This window comes from Alexandromys fortis, unplaced genomic scaffold (genome assembly GCF_014885135.2).
Source record: "Alexandromys fortis isolate MF-2015 unplaced genomic scaffold, M_Fortis_MF-2015_v1.1 scaffold_45, whole genome shotgun sequence".
Lineage (NCBI taxonomy): Eukaryota > Metazoa > Chordata > Mammalia > Rodentia > Cricetidae > Alexandromys > Alexandromys fortis.
In genome coordinates this window covers 2,506,397-2,524,915 of record NW_026067926.1, presented here as the reverse complement: position 1 = coordinate 2,524,915, position 18,519 = coordinate 2,506,397, and the positions used below count along the sequence as shown (strand labels likewise).

Here is an 18,519-nt window from a genome sequence, read left to right as displayed (position 1 = left end):
ATCTGTAATGAGATCTGGTGCCCTCTTCTGGCATGTAGGCATACATGTAGAGGAACACTGTATACGTAATAAATCTTTAAAAAAAAAAAATAGAACACAAGTGCTGAGGGTGAGACAAAGTCATCCAGGCTCAAGCTTTGCTGTGATGACTCTGCCCTGCCACGATGCCAGTTGCGTAACCTTTTGTCAGGAGTGGGGTGTCCTGACCACTCCAGCGTGCAACATACTGCCATTTCCGCTTTGAGATAATCCAGCTAGATTATAGTCTTAATTCCTGCTGATGAGATCTATAACTAGATGCTGTTTCCCACATCCATCGAAGAGTTGGTACACTATCCAATCTTGCTCACACTGGGCTCATTCTTTAAGCTCAACTGGCCTTAACTTTAGTTGCAGCCCACTCCCCTGCCAGTTTCCTGCCTCCTGATGACCTGAAGGTGTTGCTCCTTTGCAATTGGGAGCAGTTTCCTAGCTTCATCTCTTGGTATTTGAACTCCTTAGTCCTTTCCATTATTGTGGCCTTTTCATATGCCAGCATCCACAGAACTACAAAACCATCACCACGGAACCCCCCAAACTGCTGGTATGCTGAATATTTGGCAGGATTGAGAGCCTTGAAAGAAACCCTCAAAGGCTGGAGATGCGGGTTAAATGTTTCCATAAACCTAAGGACGTGAGTTTGAATCCCTAGAACCCAAGTAAAGCCAGATAGCAGATGTGTGTCTAATTGCAGAGCTCCTCCCGTGAGATGACAGGGAAAGGAGACTGTCAGGAAGCTTGCCTAACTGCAGCCAACAACAGACTTAGGCTTGGCCTTTGACCTCCACATCAATGAGATTTTTATTTTGTGGGTGAATGTTGAGGTGTAGAGATGGGAGGAACAATTTGAAATATCAACCAACAAAAAGGCTTTGTTTTTTAATTCTTTTGCTAGGCACTGCAAGGTGCTTGTTATTTAACCATTAAAAATACCTCTAGCCCTTCACAGTACATGTGATATTTTTTTCCAACCTCTGCTATTAATGCTAGTACCTGAGTGGTCTTAATTTGCACTTGCTGTGAGGAGGGATCAGTCAACAGGAGGACTTCCCTCTTGTTTTGCTGGTCCCCCAAAAGGCCATATAAACTTGCCTTTTTCTTTTTTTAAATACTATATTAGTGTCTCTGTGGCTTTCTGCATGTGAGTGCAGTACCCATAGTTGCCAGAAGAGGGTGCCAGGTCCCCTGGAGCTGGACTTAACAGGTGGTTTTGTGGTTGGCCCCAAGTTGGTGCTGAGAAATTCAAGAGAACTAACTGTCTGTCCTGCCCTTTGGGTTTGTTTGTGTTTTCTAGTATTATCATGTAACCCAGACTGTCCTTGAACTCCTGTTTTGTGGATTTGTCTTGTTGGTGTTTGGTTTTGGTTTGTTTGTTTTGTACTAAGGATTAAACCTAGGGGTCTTGTACCCATAGGTAAGCAAATGTTCTGCCAGTGATCTTATGTATAGCTCCAGCCACCATACTGCCCTTGAATTTATACTAATCCTCCTGCCTCTGACTTTTGAATACTGGGATTAAAAGCACGTGCCTACACCCCTACACCTGGTCCCAATTTCTCAGTTGTTGTTGTTGGTGGTGGTGGTGGTGGTGGTGTGTGTGTATATGTGTGTGTGTGAACTCAAAATCCTAACTTCATGAAACAGGACAATGTTGTTCCTTGTAGTCACTGCAATGTACGACAGCACACCAGAGCTTTTAAGATTTATTTATTATGTACATAGTGTTCTGCCCACATGTACACCTGCATGACAGACAAGAGCACCAGATCTCATTACAGGTGGTTGTGAGCGACTGTGAGGTTGCTGGGAATTGAATTCAGGACCTCTGGAAAGAACAGCCAGTGCTCTTAACCTCTGAGCCATCTCTCCAGCCCACACCAGAATTTCTTGCTCCTGCCAAACTATAACTTGATAGCCACCATCACTGCCATAGCCTCCTCAGCCTCTGCGGAACATCATTGCAGTACACCTCTATCGGCAAAATCAGCTTTTTCTATGTTTGAGACAAGGTCTGTACTCTGTCCCAGGATGGCCTGGTTATTCACTGTGTAGCCCTCCATCAGCCTCCCAGTTGGAACTGCAGATGTGAGCTGGCAGATCAGATCAGCCCTCATAGCCACATATGGATGGGGCTGGGGCAGAACCCACATGGGAGAAGAGAACCAACTCAAGTAAGTACTTCTCTGACCTGTTCACCCTTTGCTCGTCATGCATGTTTGCCTATGCATGTTCACACATGTGCACACAGATAAGATGTAATAAGATATGTAAAGGATATTTAAGGACACCCAAAAATTACAAATGCCAGACTTTCTTCTTATGACTGGAAAATATTCTATGTGTATAGTCTTTCAGTTATGCACAGAATAAGCGTACCCAGACTCAGGTACCCCAGGACTGCCTCTGACTCGATGTCTAGCCCAAGAGTAACCTTGTGTTTCTGATCCTCCTGGCTCAACTTCCCAAGGCCCGCAGTTATGAATACGCACCTCCTGTCCTGGCCTCCATGGTGCCCGGCATCAAACTTGGGCTTCCGGCTAGGCCAAAAGTCTACCCTCCACACCACATAGCCATCTCCCCAAACCTCTTAGTTACAAGTCTTTGGGATCATGTTAAGGATTTAAAATAATTTTTGTTAATTCCCGTTTTTTGCTGGAGGAGTGTGTACGGGGGATTTGAGACAGGATTTCTCTGTGTAGCCTTGATTGTCCTGGAACTTACTCCGAATGTGGATTGCTTTTGGGGTGGGTTACTCAGTCTAGGGGTTGTAACCCACCCCGCAATCCAGTTACTCCAGGGTCTCAGAGGGGCGCTACCTGGAAGGGAATGAGCTAAGACAGAAGAAGGAGGCCAAGCAGTTTTGTCAAAGCCTCCGTTTATTAGGGACGGGTTACAGTTTATATATGGTAAGGAATGGGGGGCAGGGCAAGGGATCTCGCCGCGTGGTTCCGGTCACGTAGGCCAGGCCACACTCGGACAGACAGGCCAGAAGTCACAAGTGGCCACACCTGGTTCCCTGGATAGCTGGAATGTGAGGCGGGTTCCGCTAAGATTAGCAGTTAATTGGGTGAGGGGCAGGTTTTGTCAATAGAACATAACTATGGGTGTGAGGTTCTCTGCAGACTCCCTAGAGTGATGGTTTCTGTAATGATTGTTAGGGGGGAAATGGCTCCTGACATCCGAAGACCAGGCTGGTCTCAAACTCACAGAGATCTGCTTGCCTCTGCCTCCCCGTGTACTGAGACTAAAGCCATGTGCCACCAGTGCCCGGCCGGCTCTTAATTTCCTTCTACACTTTACCTTTTAAAAAAACTTAATGGAGCTACACAAGTGCCACATGCTTGTCATCCCAGATCATCGCAGGGCAGGAGGAGTGTCACTAGTTCAAGGCCAGCCAGGGCTACAAGAGAGAGACCCTGCGTTTTTGTTGTTGTTGTTGTTTTTGTTATTTTTAATTAAAAAAATCCTTAATGGAAGGTAAACAATGATCTTATTAGAAACAAGATGAACCTTAAGACTTTATTCTAAGTCTTCGGTGGGTTTTTTTAATTCTAATATGAGACTAGGCATACAGTTAGCATTCAGAATAAAATTCTCTTTTCTAGAAACATTGACATCTTAGTAAAACTTTATTGTCTAAATGTGTTATCCAAGGTTTAATAACATTAAAACTAGTGGATTGTTTTTCATTTCTTACAAACAAATATAAGAAAAGTTATCAGGAAAGGGGTAATGTGGTAGAGAACCAGGAAGGAGGCTGGGATGGGGAGAGGAAGGGCAGGGACACCTCCTACTGGCAGCTCCTCGAGAAGCACTCGGCCCTTGGGAAGCACTGAGTATTGTGCACCCGTAGCCTGAAGCAACAGAGTAAGGCCTGGAGCAATTGAGGGACGTTCTTTTCTGGCTTATTGAAGCAGGGTCTTACTAAGTAGCCTCAACTGGCCTTGAACCCACTCAAAGCAGACTTCTTGCCTCAGCTTTGTGAAACCTGGCACGGAAGTTGTGTATCAGCACGCCTGACTGGCACGGTCTCTTTAAAATCACTTTTAAGAGCAGGGGAGACTGCTCAGTGGTTAAGGTATTTGCCACACACTTGTAAACAAACCCACGTAAACGCCAGGTGGATTGGTGGCTAGCCTGTCATTCCAGGCCCAAAAAGCAGATTCCCAGAGCAAACTGGCTAGCAAGACTAGTCATATCTTCAAGCTCAGTCTATCTTTGACTGAGAGACCCTGTCAAAGAATCCCTGACATCACCTCCCTGACTGACAGCACCTTACACATGTGTTGCAAACATAACCCCCCATACATGAGCTCACGCACAGGCAAAAACCATGGATACTATATAGCAAATGTGAAAATGAAAAAAGAAAAGAAATATAAAATCACATTTAATATGATGAACATTTTACAAGGAACGCAGGAGGCATGGGCTACAGGCTTGTGGCTCCAGGGAAGACTTTAGCTGGGAAGGAAGCTGGGTCACGAGTTCCATCCTATGGCCATTGAGAGGCAGGCCACGCAGCCCTCACAGCACTGTGGCGCTGGCCCAGACTTGACAGACAAGTGTTCAGAACCGATAGAGAGCCAGAAACTGGGCTAAATGCAGAATTATCAACAGCAAAGCTCTGCCGTGTTGTGCATCAACATAAGCAAGTGTAAAAAGAGGTAAGCTTTTCTTTCAAGGCACTTTGAAAAAAGTTCTCACATCTTCAAATTTCAAATATTTTTTTCTCCAAATTTTTATCACATGGCACTTGGTGTCGGTCAGCATTCCCATTTCCAGGATCATCTCGTTTCACTAGTTTAGGTGTGTTTTCAAACCTGCTAGTCAACAGGATACCGAGGCTCTTCATATCCATCTCAATGTGATACTTCTTTTAAAAAAAATAATAAGGAATTTCATTTCCCCTTGCATTTTTCTGTCTCACCTATCCCAGGCTGACCTCAAAAACATTATGTAGTCCAGGATAACCACAGGCCCCTGATCTTCCTACCTCCGTCTGCAAGTGCTAGGTTTACAGACCCTGCAGTCTAGGGATGGAACCTAGGACTTTGTACATGCTAGGCAAGCAAGCTGTATCCCCAGTTCATCCCTAATAATAGTTTTTTTTTTTTCGAGACAGGGTTTCTCTGTGGTTTTGGAGCCTGTCCTGGAACTAGCTCTTGTAGACCAGGCTGGTCCTAATAATAGTTTGGATGCTTGTAGTGCAAGATCTAGTTTCCGTTGGTCTGCTCCCTTTTTTAAATTTTTATTTTGTTATTTTTTTCTTCTCCTGGTTTTCACACTATAGGAGCATCCCAATTTTCACAAATGTTCTAGCAAGTCTCCCTTCCTTCCCAGAACACATATGACCTTGTCGTGTGCGCACCCCCATCCCTGTACACCGAAGCTCTTCACCTTTGCCACTGAAGTTAGTGGTTAACTCAGCTGAGAGGCACATCCACGGCCATTAGAGGGCAGAAGGGAGCGGCTACCGACTGTGCTTTCAGACAGCACCATTTCCTCTGGCTACAGCTCGTGAAAATGACAGTCTAAGTTCTGCGGGAGCACAAACAGCCATTTGATCTGTAAATGTTAAACGTCACTGACAGCAAAACAAAAATGCCAATGAGAGCTGTTTTATCCCTGGGTGGTGGTGGCGCATGCCTTTAATCCCAGCCCTTGGGAGGCAGAGACAGGAAGAGCTCTCTGAGTTTGAGGTCAGCCTGGTTACGAGGAGAAATGCTGTCTTGAAAAGCAAAAACAAACAAAAAGTTGTATTGTCTTCATAATTCTGATTTGCCAAGGCCCAAAACAACACCTTGGTGCACCTCTCCCTGATCCCACTCAAGTAGAATTTTACCACTGGCTTAAATCAGAATGGGCTTGTACAATGTTTATGTGTAAAATATCCAAAGTTGCGAGCCAGCAAGACGGCTCAGCATCATGGAGCTGGCCTCAAAAGTGAGATGGCCCGAATTCAAATTCTGGAATCCGCATAAAGATAGAGGATAGAATAGACTCCACAGAGCTGTCATCTGACCTTCCCATAGGTGACTTGGCATTTGTGCAGCCCACCCGTCCCCACACACATTATAAACACTACACTAATAAAGACCCTAAAAAAACACCTCAAGACTGATTTATTCACTATAGTGAGGTTCCTCATAGAATTTTATTCTTTCTGGAATTAATGAAATCTCTCATTTTAGAAAATGGTTTGCAATAGATCCCAAAACTATGGCTTCCTCTCAGTACATTCAAATGAACCACGGGTCCCATCTGTCTTGCTCTTCTCTCCCCAGGTGGGTTATTCCTGCTGTAGCTTTTTTCTTCCTATTGAGCAAACACAGGCCGCCCCTCAAGCCTTCCACAAAGCCAGCAGCCCGCCAGCTCCTGGAACTCACCCGAGCCTCATGAACGTTCTCATCAAATCATCGTTGTCTACCCAAGATTATCTTTTTTAAGATACTTTTTTGCTTTTTTTAAAAATTGAAAATAGATTTTTTGTACAGTATATTCTGATTGCACTTCCCCTCCCCCATCTTCTTCCAGATCCTCCTCCTCACTTCCCCACCCACCCAAATCCACACTCTTTCTTTCCTTGGTTTCATTAAAATATAAACAGACATCCAAAAATCATCATAATAATAGGATAAAAGAAAAAAACAGACAAACCCGAACAGGACAAAACAGTGTCACCTCTTATTGTCTGGAGTAGGAAACACATACTCTAGTAAATCCCTTAATAGAGTTCACAGAAGATAAAAATGTCTAACCCTATAGCTTCAGCGGTCCTCTTGCCCCATGGACTCTGTATGAAAAATTATTTTCACTCATACTTGTAGAGAATTCCCTACTACAGCTTTGGGTATAAGGAGCTCAAACTCATTTGACTAATCCATTTCTACACAGGAATTTTGGTGGCACTTCCTGTTATTGTAAGGGCATTTGTTTTTACACGTTAATGTGTGTGTGTGTGTGTATGTGTGTGTACAGGCACATGCATGGGGTGAAGGTGAAGGGGTACCAATGGACAACTTCCACCATGGGGGCTCAGGGATCGAACTCACATCGTCAGGTTTGGTGGCAAGTACCATTTCTTGCCTAGCTAGTGACCTTGCCAGTCCTGCTTTTGTTTCTGGGTTGTATAAAACATCTGATGTCTTGATCTCCGCGGGAAATTTGATCACCATCGTGACGTAAGAGCTGAGCCAATGGAGCGTCATCATTAACTGGTCTGTTTTCATGATGATACCATTGGGGAATCAAATCCTTCTGCAGAGAATGGAGAGCAAAGCCTTTGAGAAGCGTGCACATCCTTCTGTCTTTCTGCGTTAGTTCAGTCTATTAATGTCTTCCGTTCTTCATGACATGACATCATGACATTTATGACATTTACCTTCCAAACACTAGGTCATTGGTTTTGCCCCCCCCCCTTTTTTTTTAAATTAAAGAAAAGCTCTTACTATGTAGCTCCTGCTGTCCTGGAACTTACGTAGACCAGGCTGGCCTCAAACTCACATAGCTCTGCCTGCCTCCGCCTCCTGATTGGTTAAGGCACGGCCACCACACTCCACTGGTCTTGCTTAGCTTTTAGCCTTGGAGGTTTTTCTTTTGAATTTTGTTGTGGTCATCTTGGCATTTTTCGTTTGTTTGGGAAACACATTCCTGGACTTCTGTCCTTAGTCTGTTCTTTGTCCTTTGGTGCCCACTCCAGCTGCTCCCACTCCAGGGGAAGCCATCTTCTCAGTAGGGTTGTGAAGTTCAAGAGGTGTCTTACTGGTTTGAATGTGAGACTTTTCTACCTAGAAGCCATGTATTTTTGGCTCAAAAAAAAAACCCCACATGATTTATGGTTAATATTTTCCATTTGTTTTTGCATATTTTTTCTTGGAGTAATTACCTAGATTTATATTTCCTGGACTGAACTTCTAATATTCTTATACTTTTCTCTTAATTTCATCTTTTTAAAACTTGTGTGTGTGAGTGTGTGTGAGTGTGTGTGTGTGTGTCACAGTGCCCGTGTGGTCAGGGGACTACTTATAGGAGTCAGTTCTTTTGCTCCACCATGTAGGTCCTGGGTTCTAACTGGGGTCATCAGGTTTGGTGGCACACGGTTTTACTTACTGAACCCCCTCTCCTGTTAGGAGGTTTCTTCAACATTTTCCAGCTTTCATTTCTGCTGACATAGTATAATTTCTCAGCATCCTATTGTTTGGGGTAGTTGAGTTTTTTTTGTTTGTTTGTTTTTGTTTTTACTCTTTTGGGGCCCACCACTCAGCTTCTAAAGAGTTTTTTTGTTTGTTTGTTTGTTTTTGTTTTTGTTTTTCAAGACAGGGTTTCTCTGTAGGTTTGGAGTCTGTCCTGTAGCTAGCTCTTGTAGACCAGACTGGTCTCGAACTCACAGAAATCCTCCTGCCTCTGCCTCCCCAGTGTTGGGATTAAAGGCATGCACCACCACAACCCGTCTTTATATTTCGTTCTTTACTTTTTACTCCATGGCTAGTTGTGTAGCTGGGTAGCTGGTCCCTGATATCTTCTTCTCCTCCTTCTCTTGCTCCCCATCTTCTCTTCCCAGATTTCTCCTCCTATTTATCCTCTCTGCCTGCCAGCCCCACCTATCCTTTCTCCCGCCTTGCTATTGGCTGTTCAGCTCTTTATTAGACTAATCAGGTGTTTTATATGGGCAAAGTAACACAGTTTCACAGAGTTAAACAAAAGCAAAGCAACATGAAGGCTTTATTGAGACGCAAAGCAGTGGTACAGATCAGATACACTGTCAAGAGTGACGACAGACCAGATAATTGATAGAGTACTCAAGGGGCCTAGCTTGTTGCCTGGAACTTTTGTTTAGGGTTTTAGGAGAAGGAGGGGCCGGTTGCTAAGGGATGTAATTTGGGTGGTTCTCTATTTTGATTGACAAGCATGGATTATGTAAACCTTTCCTCACTGTTCCGGTCCCTTCCCAAGATGCATCTGATTTTAATTATATGCATCCCAAATTTGCATAGGTATAAGATGGTAAAGGAATTCTCCCTACGAGCTCACGCAGAGGACACAATTCCACATTATTGGCACACCACCAAAACCCATCTAGGCTAGATTGGTTCCTACCTCCCAGCCTTAGATGTGCCTAGAAACCAAACTGCAGGGAAGGGACTTTAGAGATCAGTTGCAGCAGCAGGCCTCCAGCATGGCCAGTGGCAGATGGAGGACCAGGGCAGGACTGGGGAGCTCTGGTCTGCGAGTCTGGCTCAGCATCCCCAGTACACAGTAGTGTTCCTTTTTGGCATACTTCAGCCTATCTTCCAAGTTATCAATCATCTTTTCTAATTTGGCTACCCCTCTGTCAGCCAATTCCATACTGGTCTCTGCCTCCTTGGCTTCAAATCTTTATTTCTTCCTTGTGTTTGCTGTCTTTAAAAAAAAGACTTATTTAACTTATTTTATATGTGTGTGTGTGTTTTACATATATGTGCACCAAGTTCAACCAGAAGAGGGCACCAGGCGCCCTGGAATTGGATGGTTGTGAGCTACTGAGTTGAGAATTGAACTCAGTCGTCTGCAAGAACAGTCAGTGCTCCTCATTGCTGAGACAGGCCTCCAGCCCCTTTGTCTTCTTTTAAAGACTTCATCAGCAGTTCAAACGTTTCAGGCTCAGCTCCATCAGTGTGGTGGTCTAAAAAAAAAAAATGGCCCCCATAGGGAATGGTACCATTAGGAGGCGTGGCCTTGTTGAAGGAAGTGTGTCACTGTAGGGGGGACGGTGGGGGGGGATCTTCTATACTCAAGCTATGCCCAGTAATACAGTTGCTTCTGTTGCTGTGGGTTGAGATGTAGCAGTCTCAGCGCCTTCTCCAGCACCATGTCTGCCTGCACGCCGCCATGTCTCTCTGTGATGATAACGGACTAAACCTCTGAAACTGTAAACTAGCCCCACTTAAATGGTTTCCTTTATAAGACTTGCTGTGGTCATCGTGTCTCTCTATAGCAATAGAACATTGACTAAATCAGGTGTACCATGGGTCTCTGCCAGCTCAGCTCATTTCTCTGGGCATTGCAAATCTCTCCCAACACCAGCTTCCAGGCCACCTCTTCACATGGCCTGGCTACTTAGCGTCTTCCCAGATTCCCTTCACCATTCAGGTCTGGTTGTCAGTCACCTTTAACCCTCTCACTCTCATCAGCACCTTGTTCTGCATTCTCTGGCTTCTTTGCACAGGCACCTTAAACACAGCCCTCCTAGTTTTGCTTTGTGTCTTCCCAAAGAATGAAAACCAAAATCATAATCCCCATGCGTATTGCCTGTTTGCATATTTGAAGGAAATTATATTGAATGTTTTGCCATTTTTGTTTGGTTTCTTGAGGGACCGTTGTTTGTTTGATTGGCGCTTTTGTTTTTGTTTCCGAGACAGGATTTCTTCTAGTCGAGGCTGGTCTGGATTCACCACGGAGCCGAGATTAGCTTTGAGCTCGCTGCTGTTGTGGAATATCCCTTTAAACAGTGTGAAGATGTGTCACTGGGACTGGGTTAATAAAACGCTAAATGGCCAATAGCTAGGCAGGATTTCCAGGTCAGAGAGAACTCTGGGAAGAAGAAGGCAGAGTTGCTAGCCAGGCACAGGGGACACAGAGCAAGCAGCGTGAACATTACAAAGCACAGGTAACAACAGAGCAGCATAAAGGAACGTAGATGAAAAGATATGGGTTGTGGGGCTGGAGAGACGGCTCAGAGGTTGAGAGCACTGCCTGCTCTTCCAGAGGTCCTGAGTTCAATTCCCAGCAACCACATGGTGGCTCACAGCCATCTGTAATGAGATCTGGTGCCCTCTTCTGGCCTGCAAACACACATGAAAGGAATGTTGTATACATAATAAATAAATCTTTTAAAAAAAAGATATGGGTTAATTTAAGTTATAAGAGCTAGTTAGAAACAAGCATAAGGTATCTGCCAACCTATCATGATTAAATAAGATTAAATAAGAAGTTGTGATTTGGGTGCTGGCTGGTAGGATAAAGACTTCTACATGTGGCAATTCTCCTGTCTCAGCCCATGCTCAGTTTTGCTTGTTTTATTTTTCGGTGAGGTTTCACTAGGTTACTTCAGTTGGGTTTGAACCCTTGGCTCAAAGGTTCCTCCTGCTTCAGCCTTTGAGTAACTGGAAACATCGGCCCTTGTCACTGCGCCAAGCTTCCTTCCAGTTTTATTGGACTTGATCCTACTTGGCCTGAATCCACAGAGTATGGATGAAAGTCTCCTCTCACGTGCTTGGTTTACAAGTATTTTCACCATTCTCTGGCTTGCCTTCCCATGTGTTATCTTTCATCCCATAAAAGCTTTTAATTCGGATGATGTCCGATATATTTATTTTGGTTTCATACATTAAACTCTGTCAGCTGAGCCGAGACCATGAAGCTCTACACCACACTTTCTGACAAAAACACCCAACACTTTGCTTGCACAATTGCGTCCATAATGCATTTTGGGTTTTTGTTTTGTTTTGTTTTGTTTTTACAGATAGGAAATGGGGGTCAAACTTAAAAGACTATCTTTAGGTTTATGTATTATATCTGTATGGGTGCTTTGGCTACATGTGTGTGGGTGTCAGCAGAGGTCAGAAGAGGGTGTCTGATTCCCTGGGTCTGGTGTTGCGTAGAGTTGTGAGCTGTCATGTGGGTGCTGGGAACTGAACTCAGACCCTCTGTAAGAGCAGCAACTGCTGAGCCCTCTCCCCAGCCCTGTTCAGATTTCTGCATGTGATTGTTTCATGTCCAGAACCACCTGCTGAAGAACTAATATTTGCCCTGATGAAGCTCGGCACTTTTTCCACAATTGCCTGATAATTGAAGTAAAGATTTATGCCTGGATTCTCAAGTTTATTCCGTTGACTTACATAGATAGACAGATTAAATAATATGATGTGTATATATGTCCACAGATATTTATCAATATACCAGTACCATTGTATCTTTATGGAATGTTTTGAAGTTAGGGAATGTGAATTCTCCAACTTTGTTCTTAAATTTTTTGTTTGTGTGTTTCGTTTTGTTTTGTTTTGTTGAGACAGGGTTTCTTTGTGTAACAGCCCTAGCTGTCTTGGAACTAGCTCTGTAAACAGAGATCTGCCTTCCGCTGCCTCCCAAGTGCTGGGTGATGGGATTAAAGGAGTATGTCACCACCACACGGGGTTCTTAAATTTTTAAAAGATTTATCTTTTTTTTAAAGAAACTATTTAAAAGTTTATTTGACATTAAACCCTTCCCCTTCGGCTGCACATTAGTTTCTCAAAGGCAGACAGGTTTGTAGTGATGGCAGCAACCAGCAGGGTCCGCCTCAGGATCTACAGGAACCAGTGAGGACAAAGTCTTCAGGTGCTCCACCCAAAACCATCTTGGTGTAAGAGTGTGCTTGCTCACAGTTCTCATTCCCCACAGCTTCTCCTCCCGGGAACTTGCTAATGGGAGTCCAATGGCCTTTATACTTTCTACCATAGAGAGGAGGTGGTAGGCCAGAAACAATTCGGCAGAGAGAGACCATGAGACATCCCATTTTTGCGGAGGGGGATCGGCCAGGGTAACTAGTCACAATATGACAAGGGGCCAGCAACACTTTTCTGGATAACAAGACCAATAAAGAGTACCCCACAAGTCCTGTTCTTCTCAAAGGGCAATATGTACAGGGAGGAAGAGGGGAGAGCCTGGCCAGGTGTAATGTACCCCCACTTCATCTCATTCAATCAGAAGATCAAACTGTCCAGCAGCTACGAACTCAGCATTCAGGGCCCCAGCCCACTCAGCCAGCTCCAACTGCAGATCTCTGGCACCTTCTTCTTTGCTTTTTCTTTCACACTTGAGGAGAGATATCAGGGAGTTTATCTGGAACCCAGGGCTTCACAGGTACTTTGGGGACTACAATTAACTTCGAACACACAACAGGTGAGACTCCAGGAAAGTCTTCTCAGGTCCCTCAAAGCCAAAGAAGGATCGGGGGCCAGGAGTGGAGGTTGAGGCAGAACTGAGGCTCTCTAGCGGAGTGTATGATCGTCTGGCTTTCTGGGACGTTTCCAAGTCTCTGGGGTCCAGCTCTCCCTTCCTGGAGTTAGACTCAGCATTCTGAGTGTACAGCCCTGGAGTGCTGGTGGGGGTACCAGGGACACTACACGTTTTGAAGGGATCCTTAGAGGGACCTTGAGAGGAGGGCTGTTTTCTTTTCCCAAGATAAAAGAGATCCTAGGAGTCCTTCGAAGTGTGTGGACAACTGAGACCTCTACTGCATGAGCCACGATCTTCCAGACAATGGCCTTTCTGACTGGAGCCGCATGAGGTGTCTTCGGCCAAATTTCAGAAAAGATGTTTGGAAGATCTGAGCCAGATTTCCGCTGGGAGCTCTTTGAAGACTTAGTAAAGGGAGTTCTGGGGCCAGACCACTGGGTGGCCCCTCCGGACCGTGTTCGCCGCTCCGACATGCCTATGATCAGGCTCAGTCTCCACCACGGTTGCCCGATTTATCAATTTTTTAAGAAGTCCTCTGTGTATGGGTGTTTTGCCTGCCTCCTGCATATCACATGTATGCAATGCCTGAGGATGCCAGAAGAGGGCGACATGTCCTCTGGAATAGGAGTTACAGATGGTTGTGAGCAGGAACTAACTATAAGTCCTCTGCTAGAGCAGCCAGTGTTCCTACCGCTGAGCCATCTCTCCAGCCAGTGTTCCGACCACCGAGCCATCCCTCCAGCCAGTGTTATAAAATATTTTAAAGACTGTTTTGGCTATTCTCAGTCCCTTCCATTTCAATAAAACATTAGGCTCATTTTGTCTATTTCTGAGAAAATAGCTGAGATTTTACTTTTGATACCATTGTAATTTGAGTGGCTTTTAAAGTTTTATTTTACTTTTAGCTTTTAAAAATTTCATGGTGCTGGAGAAATGGCTCAGTGGTTAAGAGCACTGGCTGTTCTTCCAGAGGAGCTGGGTTCAATTCCCAGCACCCACACGGCAGCTCACAGCTGTCTGTAGCTCCAGTTCCGAGGGATCTGACACATTCACACCAATGCACATAAAATAAACTCAAATAAATTATGTAAAAAAAATCATGTGTGTGTGTGTGTGTTCACGTGTGTGCATACACGTGCCCTGAGCTCACATGGTGAATCAAAGGAAAATTTTCAGAAGTCAGTTCTCGCTTTCTATCATGTGGGTTCCAGAGATCCAGCTCAGATAGTCACCCTTGACAACAGATCCCTCTTCTGACTGACCATCTGTCTGTCAATGTCCCTGAACACCACAGGATTTTTCCTTGTAAAAGCTTCCCTGAGCTTAAAGTGCCATCTCCGCAGTTTGGGGGACCTAGGTTCAACTCCAACACACACATGGTGGCCCACTCCCCTCCCCAACTCCAGTCCCAAGAGATATGAACAAATGGGGCACAGATATGCATGCAGACAAAATGCTCATACACATCAAAATAAAAATAAAATTTTAGGAAAATAATACTTTCTACTCTTCATTTATTAAGTATTTGCATTATGGGATGATATTGGAATCAAAGGCTTTTCCTGCGGGTTTTGACATGGTCATGAGGGTTTTATTCTTATTTTGTTAACAAAGAGTACTGTATTCATTTGCTCTCTTATATTAATCTAACTACATTTCTGGATAAATCCCACTTGTGTATAGTTTTCTCCATGTTACTGAATTCAATTTGCTGGTATTTTTCCCGTCTATAGAGGTCCTGGTTTCTGGTTTTCTGTACTGCTGTTATCTGGTTTTGGTATCAGGACCATGCTGTTCTCATAAAATGAACCTGAAAGTGTCAGATGATTCTTTTTGAGTTAACGTTTATGAGAATAATGCAATGTCTTGTCAGAGTTCTCCTTTGGCCTATGGAAATTAGCTGTGCTGTTGCCATTTGCTTTAAAGGCCCTACTGTGCCTCTTGTGGTACCCCTTTTGTTTGTTTTTTTTTTTTTCAGATTGGATTTTTTAAATTTTTTTTAAAGATTTATTTATTTATTATGTATACAACATTCCTTCCATGTATGTTTGTATGCTAGAAGAGGGCACCAGATCTCATTATAGATGGTTGTGAGCCACCATGTGGTTGCTGGGAATTGAACTCAGGACCTTTGGAGGAGCAGGCAATGCTCTTAACCACTGAGCCATCTCTCCAGCCCCCTGGTACCCCTTTTGTTGTTGACCATGTGGTCTCTCTGTGAACTCTCATGCCCCCTTATTTTCCATGTCTCTGCATTTGCATTGTGCTATATTGATTCTTTTATCCTCCAAAATTAGTTTTATTGAAAGTTTTATCCTTAGTTCCCACAGCCTTTACTTTTCTATGAATTTTAGAATTGATGTCTCAATATTTTGACTGCAATTTGTATAACACAGGATTTCTCGTATTAGTCATTTTTAGATTGCTTGTCACAGTGGTTTTTCTGAACGTTCACACGGGAGGATGGAGAGATGGCTCAGTGGTTGGAAGAGCTTGCTGCTCTTTCAGAGGACCTGAGTTCAGTTCCTGACAGCCATGTCTGCCAACTCCCAACCATCTGTACGTCCAGTTTCAGGACTCCCTCTTCTGGCCTCTGAGGGAATTGCACACACATATGGGAACATACACACAAATAAAAGTAAGTATTGAAAAAACATTCACACTGACATACACGCATAGACTACACTGAATTTTAGACCTTTCTTGTTCCCAGCAAAACTCTCTTCCCATTAAAGAATTCTGTCACCCCCACAACCTCCAAACTCCTGGAAATCATCATTTAGCTACCTCATTTAAGTAGGAGCTTTTTGTCTCCTTGTATCTGACTTACTTCACTTTATAATACTGTCTTCAAGTTTACCACATATGCATGCTGTCAGGATTACCTTCCTTTTGAAGGTTAAATAATAGCCATTGTATATTTATACCACATTAGCTTACCAATCCATCTCTTGATGAATGTTTGGTTTATTTCCACTTTTATAAATGTACACAATTTTTCAATTGAAAAGAAGAAAAAAAGCTAAGCATGAAAGATGTTCTTAACTCCAGCACTAGGGATGCAAAGGTGGGCAGGTCTCTGTGACTCTGAGGTTAGCCTAGTCTACATAGTAAGTCTACACCAACTAGAGTCATCAAAGAGAAAGGAGCCTCAGTTGAGGAAATGCCTCCACAAGATCCAGCTGTAAGGCATTTTCTCAGTTAGTGATCAATGGGGGAGGGCTCAGGCCATTGTATGGGGTGCCATCCCTGGGCTGGTGGTTCTGAGCTCTATAAGAAAGCAGGCTGAGCAGGCCAGGGGAAGCAAGCCTGTAAGCAGCTCCCCTCTATGGCCTCTGAATCAGCTCCTGCCTCCAGGATCCTGCCTTGTTTGAGTTCCTGTCTTGATTTCTTCTGTGATGAACAACAACAATGCAAAGTGTAAGCCAAACAAACCCTTTCCTCCCCAACTTGTTTTTTGGGCATGGTGTTTCATCACAACAATAGAAACCCTAACTAAGACAAATTGGTACCAGTGGGGTATTGCTGTGACAGACCTGACCCTGTTTTGGAGAGGACTGTGGAAGGACTTTGGAACTTGGAGCTAGAAAAACCATCGAGTGTTGAGACCTCAGTGGGATGGTCTGTGGAAACATGGAAGATAAGAATATTGAGAGAAGTGCAGAGGATGGGAGCCCTGGCTTATAAAGTTTCAGATGGAAGTTTAAAGACTCTATCAGGACCATTTGTCATTTTGATCTAAGATCCTGAGGTTCTGGTTAGCTGGGGCAGAAGAAATAGCTGTGATTAGCAAGACACCAGAATTACTAAAGCACAAATTTGCTTCATTGGGATACTTGATGCTGGTTGGCTGGAGCTAAGAAACGAAGCAGCGATTAAGAAGAAACAGCGTCACCGAGGTGAAATCAGGAGAGTGTTTCCTGAGAGCACAGAGAAGCTGTGCTCCAGAGGCGGACAAGGTTGTACCTCGTGCTGGACACCCGACTTGGTGATAATGTGTAAGTGTCATCAAGATGGCACTGGTTTCGAAGACGTGAAGGGGTCGTGGGAAGCAGCCGAGGCTTGGCACTGTGAGGAGAGCCTATGAGAGGCTACTGGTGAAAGTGCAGCCCCATTGTAGAGAAAGACCCCAGTGTTTTGGAGATGCTAATACCATAGAATGGCCAGCAAGAACAGCAGCAGCAGTGGAGGGGAGCCAGTCAGAGCCTAGAAGACAACCTGTGTGTACTGCAGAGGGAGGAGCCAGAGAAGTGACCCAAACCCTTTGCAGAAATCCAGAAGCTCGTGAGATAGTGGACGGTTGGAATTTTCTTTTGCTTTGATTTGATTGTAACTGTGCCCTGATTTTTCCCTCTTGAAGTAAAAAAGTATTTTACTGACGCCAACGTTTAAGAGACTGAATTTTAAAAGACTTTGGATTTTAAAGGAGACTGGCTAATTGAAAGGGACTGAAAATTTAATGTCTTTGAATCTGTAAAGGCTGTGGAACTTTGAAAGTTATTTAAGATCTTGGGAATGAATAAGAAAGGAAGGGCTGTGGCTTCATAGTGATGTGTTTGTTTGTCAAGCTGACAAGGGGTCAGTTTTACTGGCTGGTTGTGTGTGTCAACTTGACACCAACTAGAGTCATCAGAGAGGAAGAAGCCTCATTGTGGGTGGCACCATTCCTGGACTGGTGGTCCTGCCTTCTATAAGAAAGCAGCCTGAGCAAGCCATGGGAAGCAAGCCAGTAAGCAGTTCCTTTCTGTGGCCTCTGCATTGGCTCCTGCCCTCCAGGATCCTGCCCTGCTTGAGTTCCTGTCCAGATTTCCTTCCATGAGGAACAGCAGTGCCTAATAAACCCTTTCCTCCCCAACTTGGTTTTTGGTCAAGGTGTTTCCTCACAGCAATAGAAACCCTAAGACACAGACCCTGTCTCAAAAAACAAAACAAAAAGAAACAAGAAGAGTAGCAGAAGGAGGCCACCACCCCCAGCCTGGATTTTTAACTGGTATTGCATTGAGCCAATTGGTTGATTAGGCGGGAATGAGCATCTAATACACTAAAGCTTTCCATTTATGCTAATCCTCCTGAACCTCAGCGGTGTTTGCTGGGTTCCCGCAAAAAAAGGAGCTGACCGTTTTGGTCGCTTTATCCTCAAGTTTTCCAAGTTCCTTAGTTACTAAGGTGCTGTGAAGAGACACCATGACCAAGGCAGCTTGTAAACCATTTGACTGGGGGTTTGCTTACAGTTTTAGAGGTGAGCGCATGGCCATTCTGGCAGGGAATGTGGCAGCAGGCAGACAGGCATCGTGCTGGAGCAGTAGCTGAGAGATCACAACTAATCTGCAGGCGGGAGGCAGAGGGAGAGAGGAAGGCTGGCTCTGCGTGCACCTTCGAAACCATGAAGCTCATACCTGTTGATACATTTCCTGCAGGGCCACACCTCCTAATCCTTCCTAAACAGCCCACCAACTGGGAACCAAATATTCAAATATACGAGCCCCACAGAAACCATTCCTC

The 18,519-nt window shown here is 44.4% G+C and overlaps 1 pseudogene; it reads right to left on the bottom strand.

Annotated features, from left to right (window-relative positions):
• Positions 1-12,753: 12,753 nt before the first annotated feature.
• LOC126502269 (sororin-like) lies at positions 12,754-13,490 on the bottom strand (annotated as a pseudogene).
• Positions 13,491-18,519: the final 5,029 nt, after the last annotated feature.